Raw genomic sequence first — 10,364 nt, forward strand, 5'->3', positions numbered from 1 at the left:
TGTGACTACAGAAACCACGTTTTAACTAACACATACTCTGCCTTCATAACAGGGCAACCAGGCAATTTTTTTTTTCACTGTGAGAAATGAATAGATAAAAAATTACAGCTATAAATTATGGCCAGTGTAATTAATCCTTGCCTTTTAGGACTTCTCTGACAATGACCTTTGGTGTTCTCCCTTCCACACAGCTGCTTATACTCACTTCTCCCTCTGTGGACTGTGATTTAGCACATAAAAATTTCCCTCTTATCTCCCCATTTGCATGCTGCTTTTAGACATGGATTTGGTTAGACCTGCATCTGTTGAGACAGCTAGCCAATAAGAGATGCCCCACAGGGATTGATGTGGTCTGGTTTCAGCAGTGGGTCTAACAAGTGAGGTCTAGGTCAGGAAGTTATTAGCTACAGAGTCAGGGAATATATTCAGCTGTCATCACTTTTTAATTAAAAATAGCTTGGTGGAATATACATCCAAGCACTCCATTGTAATAGTGGAGCATCATCCTTTCCTATGAACTTTTTCTTCCTCCAAGAAGAGGATATCTTTTCTAGTCCAAGAAACCACAAGCAACTTGATTTTAGCAGAGAACAGGCACAGTGGTATCCAGGAACCAGCTTTGAACAGCTCATGAGCTAACTAACTCTCTACATGATCTCTTCCCACATCTACCTTCAGTAGGGGAGATTGGTGCGAATCTAGTTGCCATGGAAATCTGCAAATGCTACAGATCAGGGCTTTATTTCCCTGGACCTCGGCATGTTTAGTATTAAACATCACAGTCCTGGAAGATAGGCAGGGTTAATTCCCACTTGGTAATTTGTGCAGGTAACTATCATGAGATAGGATTTTCCATACTCCAGATTTTGTTTAATTTCCCTTAAATTAAATTCATTCATTTCATTGCTTGTTTAGAATGGAAACTTGAGAGACAACATGGGATAATTTAAAAAGCCTATTCGTATTGACCTAAATTAAAATCCCTCTATTTTAATTTAATTGTCCATGGCTTTGACCATGTTCACCTAATTGTTCTAAACCTCAGTTTTCTCATCTGTGAAATGGGAACAATAATAACACTGAAGACTTAAGGTCACTGTGAATATTCAATTATATCGTTCATGTAAAGCATTTAGCACTTAGTACCTAGCATGGAAACAATTAGTCAGTATACATGGGGAACTTTATTAGTCGGTGTTTTTAATTCTGGTTGGAGAACATAATACAAATTGGGTGCCATCTAAATATATTCCAGAGTGTCGCCATATTGGAAGGCCACTGCCTTGGCCTTTGCCTCGCGGGGGAGCTCGGGTTGGGGTGGGGCCCCGGCCCGGGCAGGAAGGCGCTCCGGTCCTGCCGATGCCCGCCCACCCGCTTCACCCCGACCCGTCTCCGCATCACTGCTCCCGGCCCTGCTGCCAACCAACATCGCCCCAGAGCCGGGATTTAGCACGGAAACCAGGTGGGGGGCCGCGGGGGCGGGGAGGAGGAAGAGGAAGACCTGGTAGGCTCTGCGTCCCTCTGGGTTGGCGTGGCTCATCGGCCGGAGTCATGACCTCGTTGACCCAGCGAAGCTCCGCCTTGGTGCAGCGGCACACCGAGGACAAGGAGCTGGCGGCTGCAGTGGCGAGGACGACGCTCAGAGCCGCCGCGATGAGCAGGACGACGACGACGAGAGCGACTCCAAGGAAATGTGGCTGACCCTGATGGAGGAGGTGCTCCTGCTGGGCCACAAGGACCTAGAGGTGCGGGCGCGGCGGACGGGACGGGCGTGGCTGCGCCGGGCCTGGACCCCAGGTGGTCTCCAGGTGGGCGCCGGCCTCCGGCTGTGCACCGGCCTCGGCCGCGCACCTGCCCTCCTTGCTCCCGAGCCCCGCGGCCCGGAGCGCCCAGCTTGCTCAGAGGAGTGTTGAGTTGGCGCTCCCCTGCGTGGCCCGTTCTTTCCAGATCCTCCTCGCACAGATTGCTTGGATTTTTTCCTTCCCCCTTTCACAGTCTTTTCATTTTGACACCCGGCAGTCTGCACTTCTACCTCACTTTTTTTCTGCGTGTTCAGCCTGTGTAGATTCTAGGTTGTAATTCTACCCTGGAGACTGCCCCATAGACCGAACACCCAGGACCTCCAGCGCCCCCGAACTCTTGCGTTTTGCCAGTGTTAGGATCTGGAGGGGTCCACAGATCTGCTTGTCAGGGGATTTGTATTTTTTAGACACATTAAGGTACACCATTTGATGTTATGAAGAAATTCGGAGGAAAAAGTTATTTTTCCCATTAAAGTTCAAAGTAAAAGTTATGAAATTTGGAAAACGACTTTCTAGGTGATTTTGATTTAGGGTTACTCATCATTTTGGAAATGACCGTATATCATCTGGATTTCGTGGCTGTATGTTAATTGAATTAGCATTGAGAGGCAGGTTACAAGTAGAGGCTTGTGGAATGAGACATAAAAGTCTTTTAACAAGAAAGATGATCTGTAAGTCTGATGCACCAACAGGGGATGTTTTTCTTGATGAAGCTCTAAAGCATGTTAAGGAGACTCAGCTTCCAGAAACAGTTCAGAACTGGATTGAATTACTTAGTGGTGAGACATGGAAGTCATTAAAATTGCATTATCAATTAAGAAACATGCAGGAATGATTAACTAAAAACCTGGTGGAAAAGGGTGTACTGACAACAGAGAAACAGAACTCCCTACGTTTTGACATGACAACACATCCTGTCACCAACAACATTAAGCAGCGCCTCATCAAGAAGGTACAAGAAGCTGTTCATGACAAATGGGTGAATTACCCTCACCGCAGGGACAAGTGCTTGCTGGCTCTCATTTACTTAGCCCATGCTTTGGATGACCTGGAAAACGCATTTGTACCTCTTCTGGATGAGCAGTTTGATTTGGCTACCAAGAGAGTGTGGCAGCTTCTTGACTTAGACCCAGAAGTGGAATGTCTGAAGGCCACACCAACGAAGTTCTGTGGGCAGTGGTGGCAGCATTCACCAAGTAACTCTGTCAGAATGAAATGTTTCCTTTCTCTCATGTAAACCAGTAGTTTTTCTTCTATTTACTTCTGCAGTTTGTGCTTTCCCACACTATAATTGGCTTTTGTTTTCTGAAATGTTGGGTGGCTTTTTCTTTTTTGTACGTATGCAGGATTCTGCTGGTACGAGAGGCCTTCTGCTTTCTGTTTTTAACAGATTTTACTGCCATATTGGCACTCCATCCCTGTTGCCATTCTCAGTGTTATCTGTTTTGGGTTTCTGGTGTACTTGGTCTTTCAAAGTACTTCCAGCCACCTTCCGTGCACAGTTTTTGGATTACCTCAACCTGAGTTTTCCCACATGTGCATGTACGTCTAGCATTCTGCCTACAGTTCAGACAGAAGTCACAACAAGTGCTTCAACTCACCAAAGGTAAATATCTGTATCTATTAGGACATTTTATACATAGGCCTCAGTTGAGATGTATACTTAGCAAAAGTATTTTAAATTGAAACAGCACAGTAAATACTTAATATAAAATGCCCCTTGATTTTTGCTTCCCATATAAATCTATTGTATTTTTACACTTGTTATAATTTTAACTATTAAATCATAAAGGTCCAGTTATTTCACAAAGCCAGTTTGGAATGAGCTGCATTCCAGTTATGCTGTATATAGTTTGAATTATATATAAATTATTTCTGATCACCCTGCCCCCATCTTAGTATTTTGCAAGATTTGATTAGTTGTACACCTGGTGCCCCTTACTTGGCTTTAGTCACTATTATTTGATGGCAAAATAGACCTCTTATCACTGAAAGAGAGAAAAAAATGTGTATCTGATTCATGCTGGGATTTTTTTGAGTTTGCCGTTCATGGCACTCTTTGCCTATACATCTCTTTTTGGATTTTTTTTGGGGGGGGTGGTCTTAACTGTTCTTATGATTTCTGTAGGGAAGAGGCTTGTGACCAGTACTAATCTTGAGTACAGTTTTTTCTGTCAACAAGTAAATTAATGTCTGCTCTGAAATGTCATTTATCTACTTATACTTCTTTGAGGGAAAAAAACACAAGTGTCAGTCCTAGCAGATGTTACATGTAAATTGGTAGCAAATAATGACTACAACTCAGATGATTAAAAATTTTGTAACAGAAATTTTTGCTGTATTAAATTTTTATATACAATTATGATAATTAGCAAATTGTAAGACTAGAAACCTTTGCTTTTAAAGTTTATTTTTACTGTTTCTTATCACTGTTTATCATATCATCATTGGTTTCATAATGTAAATACTATACATTGAAAAAATAAATGTCAATTTTTTATTACTATAGTTCAGGTTAATAGTGGGGCTTTGGTTAACCTTCATTGGAAAAGTACTAGATGGTGTATAACTCTATAGTTGAATTTTAAGGAATTCCCTAATATGTACACTATCTTTTTATCTGAAATAATAAACTATGATATTGAAAGTGCCTGAAAAAAATAAATATATTCCATCAGGCTTATAGTGAATGTAGATGTTTAATAAGGACATTATTGGACACACAGTTATCTGAGTAATGAGAGAGCTAAACAGTGAAATGTACTAATAGTGTGCCACAGCACTTAATTAAAATGCTTAATGTATTACTCTGGTGTTTTTTCATTTAAAAATGTGCAAAACAAAACAGCACAGTACCCACTCTCTTAAATTGACATAACACACAAATTATACATTCTGCATCTATGCCAATATGCAAATAAGTCATCAGCATATCTGCAGATTCATCATCAGAAAGTATTTATTTGGTGCTCATTTTTCACAGGCCCACCAAAAGAAAATGATTTTCAACAATTACAGTTCCTTCGCTTTTGGAGTTTATGGTATAAAGGGGATAATACTGAAATCTCTCTCCCAGGTAGGCAGATAGTGGAAAGAAGGAGAAGTGGAGAGAGGATATTTTAAAGGCAGACTAACATTTTTGTACCAAAAGTTAATTCATAGAAATATTAAGTTACTTACCTGTGTGACCAGATATAAATTCACTTAAATGACACCGTCTCTTTGGAATCTTAAACATGGACGAAGGGACTCCAATTAAATTTAGTTGTCTGTGATGACTAATTTTAATTTTTAAAGTGCAATTTTTCTTTTCTAGAGTTAACAGGACTGACATGAGGGGCCAGGGGCATAGTTCACCCATTATTTGACACTTTATTTATCTATAGAGCTCTCCTGGTTCCACTGCTTGCAGTAAGCTCTGAAATCCATGGTTCTCTGCTGGGCTCCTCTGAGTTGTGAATCTTTACACTCTACAAGCGAGTATCTGTATCCAATCTGCATTAGAATCACCTGGAACACTTGTTAAAATGCTGACTCACAGGCAAAAGGCCAGCCTGCATGTCATGCTGAAGGACCTGGAAGTCTGCATTTTATCATGGGCCTTAGGTCATCATTTTCTGTCCCCAGTTACTTTGACTGTTGATCACACCTGCTGAGCAAGCTTTCTGTCCTCTGCCTCCTCTTACTTCTGCTGCTGCATCTTTAGCTCTGTGTCTAGCCTGGTTACTGACATGGCCTCCTAGTTGTTCTCCTATCTCTTATCCTCTTTTCTGTATTCAAAACCAGCTGGAGCAAATTCAAATCTTAGAATGTCAAATTCAGCAAAAAATCCAGCAGTATCCCCTGGGATAACTTGATCTCTTTACTAAGACAGATAAGGCCCTTGCCAGCCTTCCTCTCCTGCTCCATCCCCTCATCTGTCCTTGGGCTGCCACAGCCACACTGAAGACTTTTGATCTTCTCTGAACACTTTGCTGGATCAAAGCTCCAGGCCTTTGCTCCTGTGGGCCTCTGGCTAGAAGGACGATCTCTCACCCCATTCCTGGTTGTCTGACAAACACCCACTCCTCTTTAACACAGTAGCTCAAGAATGATCTCTTCTATGCTGACTTTCCTAGTCTAGTTCCTTCCTTTGTTCTCTTCTGATCTGTATTTTCTTCCATGTGACACAATATGTGCGCTTTTATTTCTCCCTTGAAGTCGCAGCTCATGTCTTATTTCTCTTGGCATCTCAAAGAACATATTCATGTTTTCCCAAATAGTGGATAAACTCATAAACTGAGGAACAGAGATCCAAGTAAATTTGAGACTCAGGAGATGGGTGCATCTCACTTCTTTTGGTGGTGTATATCTCATCAGAATTTTGTTTGAAGGTCACAGACAAAATAAAACAGCTTGGAACTTTTCATATGCAAACTGACTCAACCCAGCTTTACTGATACATGCTAAAACTAGATGAAGTCCATAAAATATTCTTTCATGATATGAATGTAACAGAAGGAGAATAAAATAAATGAAACCAGTGTCTTTGTTATATAAACCTCTGAGTGAACTAGGGTAAATGAGCAATCTATATGGCAAATCTCACTGATCTTTCTTGAGAGTTATTTTACTTAATTGGTTGATTTAATTTCCAAGCAAATGAAAACTGAGTACTATTTATTTGCTACAAATCCATTATCTTATCTAAACTTCATTTATTTCAATTTCCCATCATTCCTTCTCTTTAACAGTATAGAGTGTGATTTGGGTATTTAGAGTTTTCTTATAAGGTTACAGTTCACAGACCAAACATAAGAAACCAAAGACTTCCAATTGTACCATCTGAAGCAATTTTAAGAATCAATGCTTGCCCTTACATGTTACTAATGGGAATGTAAAATGGAACAGTTACTTTGGAAAAACAGTTTGGCTGCTTCTTAAAAAGTTAAATGGAAACATAAAGGAAGAGTTGTTAATGCCACTCCTAGGAATCTACTCAAGAGAATTTGACAAACATGCCCACTAAAAGACTTGTACGTGAATGTTCATAGCAGCATTATTCATAATAGTCAGAGGGGGAAACAACCTAAATGCCCATCAACTGATGAATGAACAAGCACAATGGAGTATATACATGCAGCAAAATACTATTCAACTATAAAAGGAAGCAAAATACTGATACATGCTGGAATATAGATGAACCTCAAAATCATGTTAAAGGAAAAAAGTCAGTTAAAAAGAATGGATTCTTTTCAAAATGAGTGCATATTGTTGTGTTCAACTTATATGGAATATCCAGAAGAGACAAATTTATAGACACAGAAAGAAAATCAGTTGTTGGCCTGGAGTGGAAAGGGGTCAAAGGGTGGGACAGAAGGAATTGATTACAAACAGACTTGAGGAAATTCTGAGGGTGCTAGAAATGTTCAGAAACTAGGTCATGGTGATATTTACCAAGTTCTACAAATTTGCAAATAATCATTGAATTGATAGGCCACAGTGTTTATTCACTTATGAGGCCTAAACACTGTGGTATGGAAATTATGCCTCAATGAAATTGTAAGAAATGGTTGAGGTTGACACTTGGTTACCATCATATTTTTATTTCAGTGATACTGTAGTTTCAAAAAACCTTCCCAGGAAATGTAAAAAAAAAAAAAAGTCTTTAGGGGCAGTAGCAGTGGGTGTGGGCAGCAAGGGCAGCGGGCTGCGACAGGAGCACAGCGGCCAACCTGACCAGCCTTGCCGGCTCTGCCCGTGGACCGTGAGTACAACGAACAGGTGGCGGCATGGCCATGTCAGGCCCAGTGAGGGTGAGATCATGGATTCTTTGAAGTGGCATTGCAGCACTAAGACCTGAAGATGAGTGAACTTGACCAGTTGTGGCAGGAGGTGGAACAACTTAAAAACCAAATTAGAGATGCTTGAAAAGACGCAACTCTCTCCCAGATCACAAACATCAATCCAGATGCACACCAGGAGAATACTGAGGGGGCGCCTGGCCAAGATCTATGTGATGCATTGGGACACAGATTCCAGGCTTCTGGACAGCACCTCACAGGACAGAAAGTTCATGATCTGAGATAGTTACACCACAAACAAGTTTCACACCATCCCTCAGTGCTCTTCCTGGGTCATGACCTGTGCTTACGCCCCTTCAGGGAACACATGGCCTGTGGTGGCCAGGACATTTGCTCCATTTGCAACCTGAAAACTCATGAAGGGAATGTGCATGTGAGTTGTGAGCTGGTGGGACATACAGGTTACTTGTCCTGCTGCCAGTTCTTGGATGATAATCAGATCGTCACCAGCTCTGGAGACACCATGTGTGCTCTTTGGGACATGGAGAGCAGCCAGCAGATGACCAAGTTTACTGGACACACTGGAGATGTCATGAGCCTGTCTCTTGCTCCTGACACCAGACTGTTCATCTCTGGTGCTTGTGATGCTTCAGCGAGGCTCTGGGATGTCTGGGAGGAGATGTGCAGACAGACCTTCACAGGCCACGAGTCGGACATCAATGCCATTTGCTTCTTTCCAAATAGCAATGCATTTGCCACTAGCTTGGAAGATGCCACCTGCAGGCTGTTTGACCTCCATGCAGACCAGGAGCTCATGACCTACTCCTATGGCAACAACATTTGTGGGATCACCTCTGTGTCCTTCTCCAAGAGCGGGTGCCTGCTGCTCAGCGGGTACGATGACTTCAACTGCAATGTCTGGGATGCACTCAAAGCAGATGGGGAAGTTGTCTTGGTTGGACATGAAAATTGCATCAGCTGCCTGGGGGTGACTGATGATGGCATGGCCATGGCAACAGGGTCCTGGGACAGCTTCCTCAAGATCTGGAACTAACACCACAGGTGGACACCACGGAGACTGGAAGACCATTCTGACCTTGAAGCACTGCAGTGATAGCATATCCTATCCAACCGCACTAATGTGGACACCCACACTCCCCTCAGAACTTCAAAGGGCAACATCTTTTTCCTTCACCTGTTGCTGAAACCAAGAGCATAATTCCCATTAAGAGAAGGTCTCTGTGCTGTAAACTAAAACAAAATGTCCATTCCTTCCAGGGCCATTGTCTTTGTTTTCTTTTTTGTCTTGGATGAGTTTTAAAAGGAAATACTACAATAAACATGTTAACCAGAAGGGGGAAAAAGTCTTTAATCACAGAATCTAGATTTTTAAGTTGGTTTCTTTCCTTCTCCTCAAACCCCTCAGGCCAACTGGGGCTCTGGGTGACTGCCTGAGGAGGAGCTGCGTGGCGAGCTGTTTGGACTCAGAACGACCACTTCTGAACACTGGGGGGCTGCCCGGAGAAAGAGGAGGAGCACGGCGGGTTGCTTGGTCTAGGAGTGACTGCATCAGAGCCACAGGCAGTTGCCAGAGGAGGAGCTGCGTGGTGAGCTGTTTGAACTCAGAGCGAGCACTCCTGTACAATGGGGATTGCCTGGAGGAGAGGAGGAGCACTGCGGGTTGCTTGACCTAGGAGTGACTGCATCAGAGCCACAGGCAGTTGCCAGAGGAGGAGCTGTGTGGCGAGCTGTTTGAACTCAGAACAACCACTTCTGAACACCAGGGGGTTGCCCGGAGGAAGAGGAGAAGTGCGGCGGGTCACTTGGTCTAGGAGTGACTGGATCAGAGCCACAGGTGGTTGCCAGAGAAGGAGGTGAGTGGTGAGTTGATTGGACTAAAAGCGACCGCTCCTGAACACCAGTGGCCTGCCTGGAGGAGAAGCCTGGTGGGTCACTTGGTCTCGGAGCCACCGCTCCTAAACACCGAGGGGGCTACCCCGAGGAGGAGGAACAGGGCGGGTCACTTGGACTTGGAGTGACTGCCTAGGGCTATGGGAAATTGGCGGGAGGAGGAGACATGAAGTGAGTTGCTTGGACTCCTAGTGACTGCATCCGAAACCGGGTGGCTGTCTGGAGAAGGAGGTGTGTGCCGGGTCTCTGGGTCTCGGAGCTATTGTACGGGGCTCCAGGTGGCGGCTCAGAGGAGGGGTCACATAGGCAGGCGATTAGGTGCAGAGCAGGGTCCCAGGAGCTAGGTGGCTTCTTGCTGGAAGAGCCGCACAGAGACACGCCGAGGGGCGGAGTGAAATTTCCAGGACTGTGGGCAGATTCTCTGGGAGAGGCAGCCGAAGGAGACTCGCCTGCAAAGGGGGAGGCTCCCAGGCCCAGGAGGTAGCGCATCTGTCCCTTTCACATCAATGGGATCTGGGAGCTCAGATTTGCTCCCAGATCTCATATCAGCCTTTGGGAACATGTGTATCTCTTCCCAAAGAGGAGGGACCCCAAACAACAGATAGCAACCTGGGACAAGCTTGGGACACAGTAATGCCACAGAGCTCCACCATGGGAAACAAGGGTTCGAAGGGAAAGTGCAAATCAGGGCAAGCAAACACTGGTGTTCCTACACTTACTGCCACCCCCCAAAGCCTGCCCATACAGAAACCCTTAGGCTCTCCTGGGGGAACAAGGACCACCCTGAGAAAGACCTCCTCTACTTGTAGGTCTGTTCCCATACCACCAATGGGATCTGGGAGCCCAGACTTGGTCCCGAGGTCTGACA

At 44.1% G+C, this 10,364-nt stretch overlaps 2 pseudogenes; both read left to right on the plus strand.

Annotated features, from left to right (window-relative positions):
• The first annotated feature begins 1,551 nt into the window (after nt 1-1,551).
• LOC124973630 (Golgi phosphoprotein 3-like) lies at nt 1,552-3,002 on the plus strand (annotated as a pseudogene).
• Nucleotides 3,003-7,646: 4,644 nt separating this feature from the next.
• Nucleotides 7,647-8,753, plus strand: LOC124973653 (guanine nucleotide-binding protein G(I)/G(S)/G(T) subunit beta-1-like; annotated as a pseudogene).
• The last annotated feature ends 1,611 nt before the right edge of the window (nt 8,754-10,364 follow it).

The sequence above is a fragment of the Sciurus carolinensis genome, unplaced genomic scaffold (genome assembly GCF_902686445.1).
Source record: "Sciurus carolinensis unplaced genomic scaffold, mSciCar1.2, whole genome shotgun sequence".
In the NCBI taxonomy this organism is placed as follows: Eukaryota; Metazoa; Chordata; class Mammalia; order Rodentia; family Sciuridae; genus Sciurus; species Sciurus carolinensis.